This window comes from Panulirus ornatus, chromosome 55, assembly GCF_036320965.1.
Source record: "Panulirus ornatus isolate Po-2019 chromosome 55, ASM3632096v1, whole genome shotgun sequence".
Taxonomy (NCBI): domain Eukaryota; kingdom Metazoa; phylum Arthropoda; class Malacostraca; order Decapoda; family Palinuridae; genus Panulirus; species Panulirus ornatus.
The window spans coordinates 13042935-13064411 of record NC_092278.1 but is presented as its reverse complement, the minus strand read 5'-3'; the positions used below and the strand labels follow the sequence as shown (position 1 = coordinate 13064411).

The 21477-nt window shown below is 42.0% G+C and overlaps 1 protein-coding gene across 3 annotated transcripts in view; it reads left to right on the top strand.

Moving 5' to 3' along the window:
* LOC139765460 (uncharacterized) overlaps positions 1-21477 on the top strand; it is a 244742-nt gene that overhangs the window by 77312 nt on the left and 145953 nt on the right. For all 3 annotated transcript variants that reach the window (XM_071692829.1, XM_071692831.1, XM_071692830.1), the window contains exon 2: positions 131-186. The gene's annotated coding sequence lies outside the window, so the exon portion shown is untranslated. The remainder of the gene's footprint in view (positions 1-130; positions 187-21477) is intronic.

The following is a 21477-nucleotide window of genomic DNA, read 5'->3' as shown; positions in this document are numbered from 1 at the left end:
AGGGATAGGGAGGTGAGGGATAATGGTAGGGGGAAAAGGGTAGGGGAAGTGGGATGAGGGAGGTTGGAGGGAGTGGGAGTGAGGCAGGGGGACGAAGTAGATGCCATAACACAGTTTCATCTTTTGACAGAGGATGGAGTAACTGGAGGAGCGCGCCTGGTAGCCAGCCACCACCAGCAGGACCCGGTAAGTACCTGCCTCCATCCATCCTGGCTCAGTCCATGTTATTATTATTATCTACTGAATATGATGGTTAGAAGAGGAGGAGGAGGAGGATGAAGGGTGACGAGGGTAGTATGAGGTGGAAGAGAAGACCTGGGTGTGGACGTGTGTATGGTGGAAGAGAAGACTGAGGTGTGGACATGGTGGAAGTGTGTTTTTGATGACTTTTTTGTAATCCGCCTGAAGGTGTCTATGTATTTATATATGTATACAGTAGTGTTGTTGTATCTTTGTTTTTTTTTTTCATTCATTAAGCTAAGCCAGACATTGTTCGTTGTGTACATCGATGGATGACTGGAGCCGCCCTGGGAGCTGTGAGGCATCGAGTGGACCAAGGGTGTACCATGTGTGTACTGTTGTCCAGATCTCGGATTTGACTGTAGTTTGTATCACCGTTGTCTTCACGTCTCTACCATACATACTGGGAATGTCTCTGTATACTTAATGGAATGCTTCTGCATACTTACTGGGAATGCCTCTGTATACTTACTGGGAATGCCTCTGTATACTTACTGGGAATGCCTCTGCATATTTACTGGGAATGCCTCTTTATATTTACTGGGAATGCTTCTGCATACTTACCTGGAATCCTTCTGTATACTTATTGGGAATGCCTCTGTATACTTACTGGGAATGATTCTGTATACTTACTGGGAATGATTCTGTATACTTACTGGGAATGATTCTGTATACTTACTGGGAATGATTCTGTATACTTACTGGGAATGATTCTGTATACTTACTGGGAATGATTCTGTATACTTACTGGGAATGATTCTGTATACTTACTGGGAATGCTGTATACTTACTGGGAATGCTGTATACTCACTGGGAATGCCTCTGTATACTTACTGGGAATGCTTCTGTATACTTACAGGAAATGCTTCTGTAAAGTGTAAACTTAGTGGTTTAATCTTTCCTCGTTCGTGCTGTTCTATGGAACTTTAAATGTAAAGGTACTTTTACTCTGTGACGAATCGTAGAGCATTATTTTGGATCCTCTGGAACTTCAGCACGCTTGATTTGGAGGCGAAAAAAGTTAGGAGAGATGTTATCGTTAGCCTTAACCATTGTGTGATATTTGGTTCTTTGGAAGGTGCCCGAATCTGTGCCGTTGGATCAAGGCTGCTTCCCTCGTGTGGATCCCTTGTTGATATGATGCGTCATAAACAACTATGATTATTATGGTGAATTTTTATATTTTTTTGATGTAAACTTTCGTTCCCTTTGGAATTAGTTTGGTCCGGCTGTCTCTGACTGTAGTGAACTAGTATGGTTTGGAAATGATTGGTCTGAGACTTCTTAGTTGAGTGGCGTCATCCCCGTAGATGTTATCCATGCTCGTGGCACCCAAATGGTGGGGTAATGTCAGCTGTGTAACATATGAATAGTGGTGGTAGGCCTCTGCCCTGGGGAACCCCACTTTTATTGATAAAGGAAATTTGGGTGATGTTTCAGAGTTGACGACTCTCTCTCTCTCTCTCTCTCTCTCTCTCTCTCTCTCTCTCTCTCTCTCTCTCTCTCTCTCTCTCTCTCTCTCTCTCAATTTCGTCGCCAAATTATTGATGGATGCAAAAGTTGATGTGCTTGCTTATTTATATATATATATTTTTTTTTTGTATCGTGTATTTGATCCATGTTGCAAGCTACATGACAGTTCCACTGGAGTTTCTCCTTAGGATATTAACGAATATTTTTAATGGTTATTTCTGCAGGCGATCTTACACACACACACTTTAAAACCTGGCCTCTGACCGGTTATGAAGGGAAACAGTAGTTTATGTACTAACCTATTGTAAGTTGTTGCCTGGCTGTTTGAGTCACTGGATTCCTCAGAATTACAGTTGTATTTCCATGTATATTATATGTCTATATGTAGGAACCATCAAGTAAGGTAAGATTATTATCATTGGTTCAAGTCTATTCTCGGGGACTTTATATTTACAAATCTATTTGTATTTTATTTTTAACGTTGGAGGCCCCAATCAGGACAATATCCTCTTGTGAAAGGAAAAAAGAGGATAAGGGAAAGTATTTTCGAATTTTGGAGGAAATGGAAAACCTGTCTTTTGAAATGTGCCAGGTCATAGTTATTGGGAAAGACATGAAAGGATAGAGAGTTCCAAAGCTTCCAGATGGAGGGAAAGAAACAGTTATCAAAACGGCCCACCCGTGAGTTGCCATCTTCCACACAATAATCATGGTAAGCAGCATGTGTGTATGTTTTGCTACTTCTAGAGTAAGTCTCTGTAGGCTGCAAGTAATCCTTGGGCCGAACAAGGAGATGTTTGTTGATCATGTGAGCTGGAGAGTTGTGTCGCCAGAGATGTGGACACGAACACTCCACCATAGGGACAACAGATCCAAAGGAACCTTGCAAGGCATCTCACAACACAGTATTATCTTTGCTTCCCGTTGAGGCATTTGTTCTCCTGAAGACTGTAAGTTTACGTGGAGAACCAACCATATCTCATAGTCATCTGCCTCCTGGGGTCTGACGTCTGACAGAGGCTCCTGTGTACTTACTCTCTTTAACCCCTTTGACCTGTCGCTCACAGGTGAGCAGTAAGGCGCATCGGGAAATGTTGGTTAGATTTGATTGAGATTAATTGAGGTCTGTGTGGTAATGATGGGTCATTAATAGTATGATTAATACTTGGATTTATATGATATGTGGGTAAATGTTTGGAGCAGGACGTGGTACTTGAAGAATATTTTGTAACTGAAATTTGTTTTTTTATATTTGTCAAGGAAGTGTTCCTTCAGTTCTGGCTTATCACCTGTCTACTGTGTAGTTCGGTGAACAAGATGTTCACTGTGAGCAGATGCCGTTGTCTCCGAGTGTGTTGAATGTGTGCGAACAATGAGACCACCTGCTGGCTGTTTGGTGAGGTGCGGCTGGTCTGCAGCCCCAGGATGTGCTGAGGGGTTATTTGGGGCGCCGCCCCTGGTGGTGACGTGAAGGTCTTAGGGGGCGCCGCCCCTGGTGGTGGGGTGAAGGTCTTAAGGGCATCGCCCCTGGTGATGGGATTAAGGTTTAAGGGGGCGACGAGCCTCCCCAGTATAGGCACTTAGGGATCATACAATCCCGTAATTACAGAAGACACATCAGACTAGCATTTCCAGCAGGAGGGAGGTAACTAAACTCCCAAAGTTCCATGAAGGACACGCTAGACGGCCAAAGATTACGAGCCCTGGGTCGCTCCAGAGTGAAGCCTTCCATTGTATGATTACAGAGGACGCCGCTGCTGGGTCTTACCGAGGCTCTGGACTGTGTCACGCGGGAGAGAGCGTCTGATGATGATGACGGATCGTTACGTTAAGGCAAGGCGTTTGTCAGGCAAGTTTTCTAGTCGCTCTACAGTATTGATCCCAGCGTCTTGCCTTCACTTGATTTGTGCCGGTGACCCCGGCAAGTTTACTGTGCACCCCATGCTCATCCTGGGAGCGGTAGCGCAGAAGCATTACCAGGGTCACAGAGGTTGATGATACTGCATAAGGTTGATACTGCATAACGTGTTACACTTCGTATTCCAGTACATACGTTACGTAGTTTCGTATGGTAAGTTTGACCGACTAGATGCAAAAAGTAGATACGAACTGAAATTTTCAGGTATCTTGTTATTAACAACAAGGTGTTGTGACATGTCTTCCAGGATGTGTTTAGACCTATCCCTAAAAGGCACTATTTTTTTCACATTGTAAAACATAGTGCTCCAGCTTGTTTTCAAATTTTTGGACCACAAACTTTATAGTTCACATGATTAACATCTCCAGATAGTACAAAGCGCCAGTAGTACTATAGCCTAGCCTTAGTGTAGCAGTTACAACATCATATAATCTGCTGATCTTATTATTACTTCCTCCATATACATGTTGGACTTTACGTATCTCACTGTGATGGAAAATGTTTCTTCTTGTATTGATCTGAACTCCTGCTTCAAAGAGGTCATTTAGTTCCTTTCTAATGACAGTTTTGAGAATACTAACTGAAAACCTTGACTAACTGCAAGTTTGCCTAAAGTATCACCTTTATCATGCTCACGAACTCCTATATGAGAGGGAATCCATATCAATTTGATTTGAATCCCTTGATCAATAATGTTTATATATATTTGTCTCTGGGTTCAGAGATACCAACTTACTACATTCTGATCTCAGGGTGTTAAGGGCAAGTAGTGAAGATAAAGAATCAAGAGATGATCTGTCTGTGGCGGTAATTTGGACGTGCTCAAGAGCAATAAGTATGGCGGACAATTAAGATTTTCTTGAATCTGTTTCCATTGGGTTTGATCACACTGGCAGCACTGCCTTCCCCCACGGTGGCAGCAGAGTCGCGAGAACCGTCAGTATAGATGCACTGGGCTATGTTCCCGTCAGTCTGGTTTTGGCCGAGTGTTGAAGGCGAAGATTACAAGTAATTAGATTCTTAAGTGGTTAAGTGGGTGTAGTGACGTCAAAAGGAGTTATCTGCCAGGGAGGCAGGAAATGCAGCTGCTATTCCCTGATTCTATATAAATTATGTACACCAAGCATTATCATGTGATTGGCTGTTATTTAGATCCATTTAGATTGACTTGTGCCATGGTATATATGGCTTAACAAATTCTTCAGAGACAACATTATCTGGATCACCACGCACAAGTTTCAGTCTTATCATAAGATAGATTTCAAGTATTCTGTCTTCAGTGCTGGATATACCAAGTTCTTTCTCATGTTCAGTGCTTTAGTGAACTTCAGGCAGCCAAGTATGATTCTTAAGGCTTCATTTTGCATTTTTTTCAAGTTTGTTGATACTCTTGCTCTTATCTAGGACCAAAACTGGTGCGTGGTTATCTGTGAGAGGCGTAATATAAGCTAAGGACATCATGTTAACAATTCCGATATTGACCTGGTGTGTACTTTCAACTGGCACAGAGTTGTAGTGTTCACCAGTCTACACTACCTGGTACTGGCCCAGTGTTGTGGTGTCCACCAGTCTACATTACCTGGTACTGGCCCAGTGTTGTGGTGTTCACCAGTCTACACTACCTGGTACTGGCCCAGTGTTGTGGTGTCCCCCAGTCTACACTACCTGGTACTGGCCCAGTGTTGTGGTGTCCACCAGTCTACACTACCTGGTACTGGCCCAGTGTTGTGGTGTTCACTAGTCTACACTACCTGGTACTGGCCCAGTGTTGTGGTGTTCACCAGTCTACACTACCTGGTACTGGCCCAGTGTTGTGGTGTTCACCAGTCTACACTACCTGGTACTGGTCCAGTGTTGTGGTGTTCACTAGTCTACACTACCTGGTACTGGCCCAGTGTTGTGGTGTCCCCCAGTCTACACTACCTGGTACTGGCCCAGTGTTGTGGTGTCCACCAGTCTACACTACCTGGTACTGGCCCAGTGTTGTGGTGTTCACTAGTCTACACTACCTGGTACTGGCCCAGTGTTGTGGTGTTCACTAGTCTACACTACCTGGTACTGGCCCAGTGTTGTGGTGTCCACCAGTCTACACTACCTGGTACTGGCCCAGTGTTGTGGTGTCCACCAGTCTACACTACCTGGTACTGGCCCAGTGTTGTGGTGTCCACCAGTCTACACTACCTGGTACTGGCCCAGTGTTGCGGTGTTCACCAGTCTACACTACCTGGTACTGGCCCAGTGTTGCGGTGTTCACTAGTCTACACTACCTGGTACTGGCCCAGTGTTGCGGTGTCCAGTCTACACTACCTGGTACTGGGAGACGTTCAAGTGTTGAAGTTTAATTACTTTTTCAAACGATGAATCCATCCGTCTTCTTAAACGCTACAGACATATCTAGCCCCACAAGGGACTGAGGACACGCACGGAACTGTACAGGTTTACATTATCTGGGGAATGTGAAGCCAACTGTATCATCAGTGGACGGAGTAAACTGTATTAGCCTCGTTTGATAATTCGGGATGTTCTATTAAACATTCGGTTCAAGAGAGAACTCCCAAACGCTAACATGTGATGTCTTTACTAAAACCGACGTTGTTATAAGAGGAGAGTGGTCGTGTTCAGCGTCCTTGACAATGCCAGTTAAGATTATAACTACAACTTACTCTATATAAGTTATGTCAGGAAACTGTGAGACATGGGAATGATATTCCTCAACTTTCAAAACGTTGAAGACAAAGAAGTGAATATTTAGAAAACAGAGTTGCAGACCGTTTTTCATTGCTGGACTTTGTTTTGTGTTTAAGATAGATGAATTAAATATTTAGAAAACGAAGTTGGTTTCGGGTTTTCCATGTTTACCTTTTGTACTTGCATCTGGCCTCCATCTGACCTTCTTCCTCTGACCTGCGCTTACAGCCGGCTCTCACCCTCTTGCCCTTCTGCGAGCCTTCTGACCTACAACCAGCCCTCAGCGGCCTACAGCTGACCTGTACCTGGCCTCTCACCCCCCCTCCTGACCTGCACCCTGGCCTTTCACCCTCGTACCTGTGCTGGGCCTCTGTTCTGACCTGCACCCACCTTTTATCCGGCTGAGGTCGCTGGCTGCATGATGTCTCTTGGCTGAGGTCACTGGTTATCTACTGTGCCCCTTGGCTGTGGCTGAGGTCACTAACTGTCGCAAGTGTCCCTTGGCTGTGGTTGAGGTCACTGGTTCCCTAACGTGTCCCTTGGCTGTGGTTAAGGTCACTGGTTCCCTGACGTGTCCCTTGGCCGTGGCTGAGGTCATTACTTTCCCCAGCTGTGACAAAGGTCAGAGGCTCAAAGTTGGCTTGGGTCAGTGCCCGTTGCTCGGCAGATGCCTGGGTGTTGCCTGGTGTTGAGTGTGTCACGCCTCTCACTCCCTGGTGGGTGTTAGGCAGCCACCGATCAAGGGTGTATTGCCCATACAGCTCATCTGTGTATCGTGAGGAGTTAGCATCGGCTACGCGGTGACTGTCAGGTTTCACTCCTTTGCCTCAGATAGCTGCTTATCCTCACTGCCTCAGCTTTAAGTAGACTCTGGTGGCTTTCAGTCCACAAACATTCTGCCACTGTATCTCGCACCATAAAACTTAACTACACGGAACGCGCACGATTCTTTTTTTTTTTACCCTAGAGTTTCCTGTGGTGAGCACTACGCACTAGCTTTGCTTTTTTGGCAACATTTCGTGGTGAGGACTTTCATTCTCCCTCTGCAGTTACCACCTTGTGCTCTGCATCACTATCATACTTCCTCCTACGCTGTACTTGTGTGTATGTCTGTGTCTGCTTCTTTCTGTCTGTCTGTTTTAGTTTTTCTGTCTGTCGTTCTATCTTCCGTCCGCCTGTCTCTGTCTGTCTGTCTGTCTCTCTCTCTCTCTCTCTCTCTCTCTCTCTCTCTCTCTCTCTCTCTCTCTCTCTCTCTCTCTCTCTCTCTCACACACACACACACACCAGTGTTGTAGTGTTGTCATGCTGTCATAATGTAAGTCTGAGAGAATATGAGTGCATGTGGCAGGTCACCAAGCTGTACGTGTGCCTGGTTATCTCCACCATAGTGACATACTTACATATTTTCATTCAAACACGCATGAATATAGTATATATATATATATATATATATATATATATATATATATATATATATATATATATATATATATATATATATATTCCTATGAGTCCACGGGAAAATGAAACACGAAAACTTCCCAAGTGCACTTTCGTGTAATAATCACATCATCAGGGGAGACACAAGAGAGAAATATAACAGTCAGTTGATATACATCGAAGAGACGAAGCTAGGACGCCATTTGGTAAACATGTGATTGTCCAAAACATACAACGAGCGTTCATAAACTTATCATTTTACAAATCTTATCAACAATGAATTTATCTAATTTGTAAAGACCATCACTAATATTAAGATTATAATTCTTTGTGTATTTGATAATAGAAGATTCAATGATATTTCTCTTGGTAATAGAATTAGAGTTGATAACTGAGATGGCGTTACTCCAATCAATACAATGATCATAGTTTTTTAACATGATTAAACAAGGCATTTGATTCTTGTCCCGTTCTTATACTATATTTATGTTGCTTAAGTCTAACAGAAAGATCCCTACCAGTCTGACCTACATAAAATTTATCACAGTTTCCACAAGGCACTTTATAGATGCAACCAAGAGAATTTTCTGGTGAATTCCTGATTAAGATATTCTTTATCGTATAATTGTTGCTAAAGGCAACATTTACATTAAAGGATTTAAGCAACATGGGAAGCAAAGTGAAATTATTATTAAAAGGGAGAACTAAAGGATTCTTGGTGTCAATTGGAGGTTTGGGCTCAACTCTGTAAAATGATTTCTTTGCTAACTTAAGGGATTTGTCAATGAAAGATCTAGGGTACTTTAACTTAGATCCAATGCACTTACGAGCATTTACTACAAGATTTAGCCCAAAAGTAGTGATAGCGCGTAGCGTTCATCCTAGGAAACTCTTCAGCTGCAAAGAACGTGCCTTGTGAGTTACATGTTGTCAAGCGTTACGTGTGACAGGGAGAGATTACAAGTTGTGACGGAACGCCAACAGCCCACGGGAGGTAGAAAGATAATTACCTGGACCAAAGGAGCAAAGTTTGAAAGACACTTAAGCGCTTGGTTCCCTACACACACGATACTAACCCTCCCGGTGCCCTACCCGAGAGGGTAGTACCTTAGAACTCCTCCTGTCGGTGATCGACCACCACCTACAGGAAATGTGTGGATGTACAGAAAATACTGGAGGATGGTATGTGGTGTGAGGAGGAAATGCTGGAGGATGGTATGTGGTGTGAGGAGGGCTGACCAAGTAAGACATTATAAGGTACAAGGTAGATATGGTATTAAATATGACTGAGAAAGTTGAAGAGGGTGTGCTGAAATGGTTTGGACATTCGGAGAGGATGAGTGAGGAGAGAGTGGCTAAGAAGGTATATGAATCACAGGTGGAGGAAACAAGAACGGGGAGACCCAGCACGAGATACAAGAATGGAAAAGATGCTTAGAATGATCCGGGCCTGAACATGCAGGAGGGCATGAGGAACATATAGGTAGAACGGACCAAGGTATATGGCAAGAGGAAACCCTGGGGAGACCTGTGGAGCATGCCTGTGGACAGGGGGCTCTGGTGTCATAACATTATACATGACAGCGACCAGCGACACAGCGGAAGTGAACAAATAGGGCCGCTGTTGGATTGTTCCTGGCGCTGTCTCGCTAACGCGGGGAACAGCGAACGAGTATAAAAAATACACACAGGCATATATATATATATATATATATATATATATATATATATATATATATATATATATATATATATTGGAAAGGATCACAATTTTGCGCGTGATCAAGATACTCTATGAGTCCACGGGGAAAATGAAACACGAAAAGTTCCCAAGTGCACTTTCGTGTAATAATCACTTCATCAGGGGAGACACAAGAGAGAAGTATAACAGTCAGTTGATATACATCGAAGAGACGAAGCTAGGACGCCATTTGGTAAACATGTGATTGTCCAAAACATACAACGAGCGTTCATAAACTTATCATTTTACAAATCTTATCAACAATGAAGTTATCTAATTTATATAGACCATCACTAATATTAAGATTATAATTCTTTGTGTATTTGATAATAGAAGATTCAATGATATTTCTCTTGGTAATAGAGTTAGAGTTAACAACTGAGATGGCGTTACTCCAGTCAGTACAATGATCATAGTTTTTAACATGATTAAACAAAGCATTTGATTCTTGTCCCGTTCTTATACTTTATTTGTTGCTTAAGTCTAACAGAAAGATCCTTATCAGTCTGACCAACATAGAATTTATCACAGTTTCCACAAGGCACTTTATAGATGCAACCAAGAGAATTTTCTGTTGAATTCCTGATTAAGATATTCTTTATAGTATTATTGTTGCTAAAGGCAACATTTACATTAAAGGAATTAAGCAACATGGGAAGCAAAGTGAAATTATTATTAAAAGGGAGAACTAAAAGATTCTTGGTGTCCATGGGAGGTTTGGGCTCAACTCTATAAAATGATTTCTTTGCTAACTTAAGGGATTTGTCAATGAAAGATCTTGGGTACTTTAACTTAGATCCAATAGAATATATCTATTCTCAAACTCATCATCAATAAACTCTGGACTGCAAATACGTAATGCCCTAAGGAACATAGATTGAAATGATAATTTAACTCTGTCATGTTGAGATGAGTAATAATGGATATATGAGCATACATTGGTGGGTTTTCTGTATATGCTAAACTTAAACTTGTTTCCTTGTCTATGGATCATGCAATCTAAAAATGGTAACATACCATTATTTTCATTTTCTACAGTAAATTTGATGGAAGGTACTAAATTGTTAAGTAAGGGGAGAAATATTTGTAAATTTTCATTTGTTGGCCAAACACAAATAACATCATCTACATACCTAAACCAAATTGCATTAGAAGGTAAGATATTCTTTAGTAATTTTGTTTCAAAAAATTCCATATAAAGATTAATTAGTACAGGTGAAAGAGAGTACCCATTGCCATACCAAATTTTTGAGCATAATAATCTCCATTAAATTGAAATACACACTCTTTTATACACAATTTCATCAGTTCAGTGAAGTTAGACTTTGAAAGGAGGTAAATGAATATCATCCAAGACATGAAATAAATATTCTAAAAGGTCACCAACTGGAACTTTAGTGAAAAGTGAGGAAGCATCAAAGCTAACTAGTTTGAAATCAAAATTAACATTGATATTGTTTGGTTGTTGACTAAATCTACATTGTTCATGATATTAGAATTTGATACCTTACCCACTAAAGGGCTTAATAATGAAACTAACCATTTTGACAATTTATTTGTGATGGAGCCTACTGAACTCACTATAGGTCTTGCTGGAAAATTCTGTTTATATGTTTTGATAAGTCCATACATATATGGCAATGAAGGGGACAAAGATGACAAACTTTTGATAAGAGAAATGTTACCTTTCAACAACAACTTCATTTCTTTATTGAAGTGAGAATTAACTGCTTCTAAAGGATTTTTACTAAGTTTAGAATATGTTGTGTTATCATTTAGAAGATCAGTCATTTTAGATAAAGAGCTACTTTTGTCGAAAATCACAACAGTGTTAACCTTATCTGCTTTAGTAATATGTATATCCTTGTCTTTTTTTTAAGGTGTTAATAGCTTTTATGAATTTTTTAGGGCAAGAACACAAACTAATCTTTTGTGGTAAACCTGTCTAGTAAACAACTAGATAAAGATTCCTTGTGTGCATTAGGCTATGGTTTAAGTTTTGTGTGCTCTAACAGAGAAGCCAGCTGTGTTGATGTCTCAAAGTCTTTTTGTAATTTAGAAAAATACAGTAATTTAAGTAATGATGATATTAATATCTGTAAGGGTTTAGTGTATGCCGGTTTGTCAAAACCAGTGGAAGCTAATTGCCCTAAAAGATTCATAAGAGCTATTAACACCTTAAAAAAAGACAAGGATATACATATTACTAAAGCAGATAAGGCTAACATTGTTGTGATTTTAGACAAAAGTAACTATTTATCTAAAATGAATGATCTTATAAATGATAACACAACATATTCTAAACTTAGTAAAAATCCCTTAGAAGCAGTTAATTCTCACTTCAATAAAGAAATGAAATGGTTGTTGAAAGGTAACATTTCTCTTATCAAAAGTTTGTCATCTTTGTCCCCTTCATTGCCGTATATGTATGGACTTATCAAAACACACAAACAGAATTTTCCAGCAAGACCTATAGTGAGTTCAGTAGGCTCCATCACATATAAATTGTCAAAATGGTTAGTTTCATTATTAAGCCCTTTAGTGGGTAAGGTATCAAATTCTAATATCATGAACAATGTAGATTTAGTCAACAAGCTAAACAATATCAATGTTAATTTTGATTTCAAACTAGTTAGCTTTGATGTTTCCTCACTTTTCACTAAAGTTCCAGTTGGTGACCTTTTAGAATATTTATTTCATGTCTTGGATGATATTCATTTACCTGTTTCAAAGTCTAATTTCATTGAACTGATGAAATTGTGTATAAAAGAGTGTGTATTTCAATTTAATGGAGATTATTATGCTCAAAAATTAGGTATGGCAATGGGTAACCCTCTTTCACGTGTACTAAGTAATCTTTATATGGAATTTTTTGAAACAAAATTACTAAAGAATATCTTACCTGCTAATGCAATTTGGTTTAGGTATGTAGATGATGTTGTTTGTGTTTGGCCAACAAATGAAAATTTACAAATATTTCTCCCCTTACTGATCAATTTAGTACCTTCCATCAAATTTACTGTAGAAAATGAAAATAATGGTATGTTACCATTTTTAGATTGCATGATCCATAGACAAGGAAACAAGTTTAAGTTTAGCATATACAGAAAACCCACCAATGTATGCTCATTTATCCATTATTACTCATCTCAACATGGCAGAGTTAAATCATCATCATTTCAATCTATGTTCCTTAGGGCATTACGTATTTGCAGTCCAGAGTTTATTGATGATGAGTTTGAGAAGATATATTCTATTGGATCTAAGTTAAAGTACCCTAGATCTTTCATTGACAAATCCCTTAAGTTAGCAAAGAAATCATTTTATAGAGTTGAGCCCAAACCTCCCATTGACACCAAGAATCTTTTAGTTCTCCCTTTTGATAATAATTTCACTTTGCTTCCCATGTTGCTTAAATCCTTCAATGTAAATGTTGCCTTTAGCAACAATAATACTATAAAGAATATCTTAATCAGGAATTCGCCAGAAAATTCTCTTGGGTGCATCTATAAAGTGTCTTGTGGAAACTGTGATAAGTTCTATGTAGGTCAGACTGATAAGGATCTTTATGTTAGACTGAAGCAACAAATAAAGTATAAGAACGGGACAAGAATCAAATGCCTTGTTTAATCATGTTAAAAACTATGATCATTGTACTGACTGGAGTAACGCCATCTCAGTTATTAACTCTAACTCTATTACCAAGAGAAATATCATTGAATCTTCTATTATTAAATACACAAAGAATTATAATCTTATTATTAGTGATGGTCTATACAAATTGTTGATAAGATTTGTAAAATGATAAGTTTATGAACGCTCGTTGTATGTTTTGGACAATCACATGTTTACCAAATGGCGTCCTAGCTTCGTCTCTACGATGTATATCAACTGACTGTTATATTTCTCTCTTGTGTTTCCCCTGATGATGTGATTAATACACGAAAGTGCACTTGGGACTTTTCGTCTTTCATTTTCCCCGTGGACTCATAGAAATATCTTGATCACGCGCAAAATTGTGACCCTTTCCAATATATATATATATATATATATATATATATATATATATATATATATATATATATATATATAAATATTTTTTTTTTTTTTTTTTTTGCTTTGTCGCTGTCTCCCGCGTTTGCGAGGTAGCGCAAGGAAACAGACGAAAGAAATGGCCCAACCCACCCCCATACACATGTATATACATACGTCCACACACGCAAATATACATACCTACACAGCTTTCCATGGTTTACCCCAGACGCCTCACATGCCCTGATTCAATCCGCTGACAGCACGTCAACCCCGGTATACCACATCGCTCCAATTCACTCTATTCCTTGCCCTCCTTTCACCCTCCTGCATGTTCAGGCCCCGATCACACAAAATCTTTTTCACTCCATCTTTCCACCTCCAATTTGGTCTCCCTCTTCTCCTCGTGCCCTCCACCTCCGACACATATATCCTCTTGGTCAATCTTTCCTCACTCATTCTCTCCTTGTGCCCAAACCATTTCAAAACACCCTCTTCTGCTCTCTCAACCACGCTCTTTTTATTTCCACACATCTCTCTTACCCTTACGTTACTTACTCGATCAAACTACCTCACACCACACATTGTCCTCATACATCTCATTTCCAGCACATCCAACCAGAATTTTCGCCCCCCCTCCCCCACCCTATGATCCACTTCCGCTTCCATGGTTCCATCCGCTGCCAGATCCACTCCCAGATATCTAAAACACTTCACTTCCTCCAGTTTTTCTCCATTCAAACTCACCTCCCAATTGACTTGACCCTCAACCCTACTGTACCTAATAACCTTGCTCTTATTTACATTTACTCTTAACTTTCTTCTTTCACACACTTTACCAAACTCAGTCACCAGCTTCTGCAGTTTCTCACATGAATCAGCCACCAGCGCTGTATCATCAGCGAACAACAACTGACTCACTTCCCAAGCTCTCTCATCCCCAACAAGGCAAGGCAGCAGGTTTGGATGGTATTGCAGTGGAATTTATTAAAAAAGGGGGTGACTGTATTGTTGACTGGTTGGTAAGGTTATTTAATGTATGTATGACTCATGGTGAGGTGCCTGAGGATTGGCGGAATGCGTGCATAGTGCCATTGTACAAAGGCAAAGGGGATAAGAGTGAGTGCTCAAATTACAGAGGTATGAGTTTGTTGAGTATTCCTGGTAAATTATATGGGAGGATATTGATTGAGAGGGTGAAGGCATGTACAGAGCATCAGATTGGGGAAGAGCAGTGTGGTTTCAGAAGTGGTAGAGGATGTGTGGATCAGGTGTTTGCTTTGAAGAATGTATGTGAGAAATACTTAGAAAAGCAAATGGATTTGTATGTAGCATTTATGGATCTGGAGAAGGCATATGATAGAGTTGATAGAGATGCTCTGTGGAAGGTATTAAGAATATATGGTGTGGGAGGGAAGTTGTTAGAAGCAGTGAAAAGTTTTTATCGAGGATGTAAGGCATGTGTACGTGTAGGAAGAGAGGAAAGTGATTGGTTCTCAGTGAATGTAGGTTTGCGGCAGGGGTGTGTGATGTCTCCATGGTTGTTTAATTTGTTTATGGATGGGGTTGTTAGAGAGGTGAATGCAAGTTTTGGATATATATATATATATATATATATATATATATATATATATATATATATATATATATATATATATATATATATATATATGTGTGTGTGTATTTTTTACACTTGTTCGCTGTTCCCCGCGGTAGCGAGACAGCGCCAGGAACAATCCAACAGCGGCCCTATTTGTTCACTTCCGCTGTGTCGCTGGTCGCTGTCATGTATAATGTTATGACACCAGAGCCCCCTGTCCACAGGCATGCTCCACAGGTCTCCCCAGGGTTTCCTCTTGCCATATACCTTGGTTCGTTCAACCTATATGTTCCTCATGCCCTCCTGCATGTTCAGGCCCGGATCATTCTAAGCATCTTTTCCATTCTTGTATCTCGTGCTGGGTCTCCCCGTTCTTGTTTCCTCCACCTGTGATTCATATACCTTCTTGGTCATTCTCTCCTCACTCATCCTCTCCGCATGTCCAAACCATTTCAGCACACCCTCTTCAGCTTTCTCAGTCATATTTAATACCATACCTACCTCGTACCTTATAATGTCTTATAATGTCTTACTTGGTCAGTCCTCCTCACACCACATACCATCCTCCAGCAATTCCTCCTCACACCACATACCATCCTCCAGTATTTTCTGTACATCCACACATTTCCTGTAGGTGGTGGTCGATCACCGACAGGAGGAGTTCTAAGGTACTACCCTCTCGGGTAGGGCACCGGGAGGGTTAGTATCGTGTGTGTAGGGAACCATGCGCTTAAGTGTCTTTCAAATTTTGCTCCTTTGGTCCAGGTAATTATCTTTCTACCTCCCGTGGGCTGTTGGCGTTCCGTCACAACTTGTAATCTCTCCCTGTCACACGTAACGCTTGACAACATGTAACTCACAAGGCACGTTCTTTGCAGCTGAAGAGTTTCCTAGGATGAACGCTACGCGCTATCACTACTTTTGGGCTAAATCTTGTAGTAAATGCTCGTAAGTGCACTGTACATTTTCAGCTAGTGCTCACGCATCTCATCCATACAACACCCTTGAGACTACTCTAACCATAAAGCATATATATATATATATATATATATATATATATATATATATATATATATATATATATATATATATATATATATATGTTTACCAAATGGCGTCCTAGTTTCGTCTCTTCGATGTATATCAACTGACTTATATTTCTCTCTTGTGTCTCCCCTGATGATGTGATTATTACACGAAAGTGCACTTGGGAACTTATTGCGTTTCATTTTCCCCGTGGACTCATAGGAATATATATATATATATATATATATATATATATATATATATATATATATATATATATATATATATATATATATATATATATATTATTTGTAGATAGGGAGCTGTGGTTTCGGTGCATTACACACGACAGCTAGAGAATGGGATATGATCAGATACGGCCTTTCTTTGTGTTCTTGGCGCTACCTTGCTAACGGGGGAAACGGTGGTCAAGTAAGGAAAAATTAGTGTATTTTCTGAAGCCTAAGACAGGTACTCGTTCATCAACCAGCCCTGTGGGGAAGATGAACTACTTGGTTGGCTGAAGTACTGCTATAACGACCAGGATGTGAACAAAGGCGGACCCATGTGTAAATCCATAGTCAGCAACACTAGTCTGTACGTCATGGAAGCCTGATAATGTTCCAGATAACGCCATAGTGAGAGTATATGGTCTTCTGTTGTATGTATAGCCATAAACATGGGTTAAACCATATGAGCCGTCGTACGCAACACAGTTCACCGGGTATGATTTGCCTCTGGGAGCCTCTCCCACAAGCACACAGCACTTGTTTCTCCCACAAGCACACAGCACTTGTGTCTCCCACAAGCACGGAGCACTTGTGTCTCCCACAAGCGCACAGCACTTGTGTCTCCCACAAGCACACAGCACTTGTCTCTCCCACAAGCATGGAGCACTTGTGTCTCCCACAAGCACACAGCAATTGTGTCTCCCACAAGCACACAGCAATTGTGTCTCCCACAAGCACACAACACTTGTGTCTCCCACAAGCACACAGCACTTGTGTCTCCCACAAGCACACAGCACTTGTGTCTCCCACAAGCACACAGCACTTGTGTCTCCCACAAGCACACAGCACTTGTGCCTCCCACAAGCACGGAGCACTTGTGTCTCCCACAAGCACACAGCACTTGTGTCTCCCACAAGCATGGAGCACTTGTGTCTCCCACAAGCACACAGCACTTGTGCCTCCCACAAGCACGCAACACTTGTGTCTCCCACAAGCACACAGCACTTGTGTCTCCCACAAGCACACAGCACTTGTGTCTCCCACAAGCACACAGCACTTGTGTCTCCCACAAGCATGGAGCACTTGTGTCTCCCACAGGCACACAGCACTTGTGTCTCCCACAAGCACACAGCACTTGTACCTCCCACAAGCATGGAGCACTTGTGTCTCCCACAAGCATGGAGCACTTGTGTCTCCCACAAGCACGGAGCACTTGTGTCTCCCACAAGCACGCAACACTTGTGTCTCCCACAAGCACGCAACACTTGTGTCTCCCACAAGCACGCAGCACTTGTGTCTCCCACAAGCACACAGCACTTGTGTCTCCCACAAGCACACAGCACTTGTGTCTCCCACAAGCACACATCACTTGTGTCTCCCACAAGCACACAGCACTTGTGTCTCCCACAAGCACACAGCAATTGTGTCTCCCACAAGCACACAGCACTTGTGTCTCCCACAAGCACACATCACTTGTGTCTCCCACAAGCACACAGCAATTGTGTCTCCCACAAGCACACAGCACTTGTGTCTCCCACAAGCACACAGCAATTGTGTCTCCCACAAGCACACAGCACTTGTGTCTCCCACAAGCACGGAGCACTTGTGTCTCCCACAAGCACACAGCACTTGTGTCTCCCACAAGCACACAGCAATTGTGTCTCCCACAAGCACACAGCACTTGTGTCTCCCACAAGCACGGAGCACTTGTGTCTCCCACAAGCACACAGCACTTGTGTCTCCCACAAGCACACAGCAATTGTGTCTCCCACAAGCACACAGCACTTGTGTCTCCCACAAGCACACAGCACTTGTGTCTCCCACAAGCACACAGCACTTGTGTCTCCCACAAGCACACAGCACTTGTGTCTCCCACAAGCACACAGCACTTGTGTCTCCCACAAGCACGGAGCACTTGTGTCTCCCACAAGCACACAGCACTTGTGTCTCCTACAAGCACACAGCACTTGTGTCTCCCACAAGCACGGAGCACTTGTGTCTCCCACAAGCACACAGCACTTGTGTCTCCCACAAGCACACAGCACTTGTGTTGACAGAGTTTCAGGGTATTACTTACATAGCCCCAGTGGTAGTGTTCATGTTACCATTGTTCACAACTGCATCTTTCATGATTTCGTGTGTGAATTGTACTGCCCTGAGAACCACTATCAGCACTTCAGAGTTGCTATCAATGGCTTTTATCATTATATCAACAACGCGTAGACTAGATAAGGTCAATTAGGTCAAGTTGCCTGTACCCAACTTCGCCTCCGCCTCGGGCTCAAAGGAACTCGCCTAGATAAAGGACCTTATCTCTGGACATAATGCTCTTTGGGACACCCCATTGCAACCAGATGGCGGCCCCAGACTCCTCTCACCAGTGGTCAATGTCTCGCTCTCTGGCGTACATCTGAACCACATACTGGATAGCCTCAACACAGATCTCACAGCAGTCCTCCCTCTCGTTCTTAGGTGTATCTGTCGGGCATGAAGTTGTCCCTGGTGACTCCCTTATTCACTTGAAGTATACTTCCTCGAAGCTTCTGTAATACCTCTCTTGTGACGTTGCATCGCCATTCCCTGCCACTTTCATGATGATGGTACGCTGCGCACGACGCCACAAGTGCTGACTCCTCCTCTGGTGTAGTTGTTGCTGCTGAAGATCTTCACACCATTGCTTTGTGCTGCGAACTCGCCAGGAAGGAACAAAGAAGCGCAAAGACCAAAGCCCAAAGAACGCCGCCTGAGAAGACCTGAACTCCTGACGAACCATCTCACGCTCTTGAAGATTAGGTCTGGATATCTGCAGCTGCTGCCTGCCATCATGACCATCAAGATGATTAGGTATAATCCTCGAGGAATTACGTGGGATGTAAACCAAGTGCGACTGATTGATGGCATCGCCCTCTTGCTGGTCATCGATGCCTACACACACACACACACACACACATACACACATACACATACATACACACACACATACACACACATATACACACAAGTCAAGTATGGAAGGAAATCAGCACAAATCACTTTTAGGAACCTGCCGCCCTTACTCCATTTCCACTGGACTTGACACAGACATTGCTCACAGGAATCAACTGGAGATGGATCGCGTCTCCCTTATCATGCCTGAAGCACAACGCATGCGCTCTCTTAAGGCAAGGCCACCGCGCCAGGGGATGATGATGATGATGTCACCAATGGTGAAAGTCGACACATTGTGAATGCCAAGCTTGCCGCTGATCCTCGCCTCGATGTGTTCAACATGAAGCCTTCAGTATGCTCTTCCTCCTACTACCCAGGCACGAAGTATATCACCCTACCTATACCCGCACCTAATTCTGATCCGTTACGATTGATCTCTCTCACGTTTGACTGTTCCATAAAGTCTTATGTGCGTATCATCCTTATTAGACTGACACACATCATCTCCACCCAACTGTATAGCTGTATGGTTTCCTACCTTGACAGGGAAGCGCACTGTAACTGTCTGAGCTTCTTGCCTACGGACAGGACATAAGCACAGTTGGGATAGACATTATATCTCTTTGTGATAATATTATATGACGTATGACATCATTTTTCGTAATACTGATTTGTGTTTTTATTCTACTAGACTCAGACCTCATATCTTATAAGGACTGATATGTGAACGTCTCGTGAGAGCGTACCCACGCAGCTGATGATAAGGTGTTAGCCAGCAGTGCTGTCTACAGTGATGACATACTCCTCCTCTCCCATCATGAAGGACTCTGCAGTTTGGTTCAGCTCCACCCACACACGACTGCACAGTGTTCTCATAACACTGTCATATGTTGTCCAGCTGTTTTACTTCCTGAACCAGGACTTTCTTGGCTCTTGGGAGGAAATGCCCAGCAGGAAACTGTTCCTCTCGTCATTCACTCGCTGTTGATTTGAAACCTGTGATAATGCCTTACAAATGAATGCTTTCACATGTCAGGCATAAGCGTCGTGACTGTGTCGACATCACCTCGCTAAACAGTGGTTGTCTGCCACCAGGCCCTTCCGTCATACTTGGCCCAGCACAAAGGTCATAATCCACCTCCAGAGATCATATGATCACTCGTACATGCCTAAGGTACCGATACATGTGGCAAGTCGCGTTATACTTTGATTCTGAATATTCTAAGAGTAGGGTCTGCCACACACACACACACACACACACACACACACACACACACACACACACACACACACACACACACTCATGAACATAACGTAATTAGATGTCTTAGAATATATTATCGTGCCTCAAAGCCCATTGGTATTTTGAGAACTTTATTACAGGTTTAATGATGCTGATATCCTTAAAGACATCCTTGCTGATTTAATGACACCAATGACCTTGAAGATATCTTCATACTGTACCGAACCTTTACCAGGCCATGACCTGTCCACGTAACATTTGTATACATATGTACGGATGGACCTGTGTGTTTATACCTTGTATCACGTCCCTCTGTTGTATACCAGGATCAAGATCGATGACTGCGCCCTCCTCCCATGTTGTGTCCTGGATCACAGGAGGCGCACACAGGGGGTTCCTCCACCCTGTCACCCATCGATGTTGATGTTTAGTTTACAACCACAATAAAAGCATTACTACTCCTGCTGTGGTGCACATTCTGGAACATTATTACCGACGTGTTCTCCTGGTTGAGGACATGTATTGGTAACCCTACTCTTATTTGGTAATATTACAGAAGATTGAAAAGCTTACAATTGGAGGGGGGGGTCTTTCAATGTACTTCTATATTCCTGTCGCTTGCTATTTATGTAATTTAAAAGATGGCGTGAGTATATTGAAATATATAGCAATATGCGAATATTCGGAAAACTCTGGTATCGTTCTAAAGCAAACATCACAAAAAAAAAAAAACATTGCATGTTATATTTTACTGCATTTGGTTCAGTGTTATGTCAAGTGTTATTATCATCATTCTTGTGGTCCATTATTCATACGTGTTCGATGTTGGATAGAATGCCCTCACATACCACGTACGATTGTCTACCATTTGAACATGTACGTACGGTCGGACATGTTGTACAGTTCTGTAATTACGTG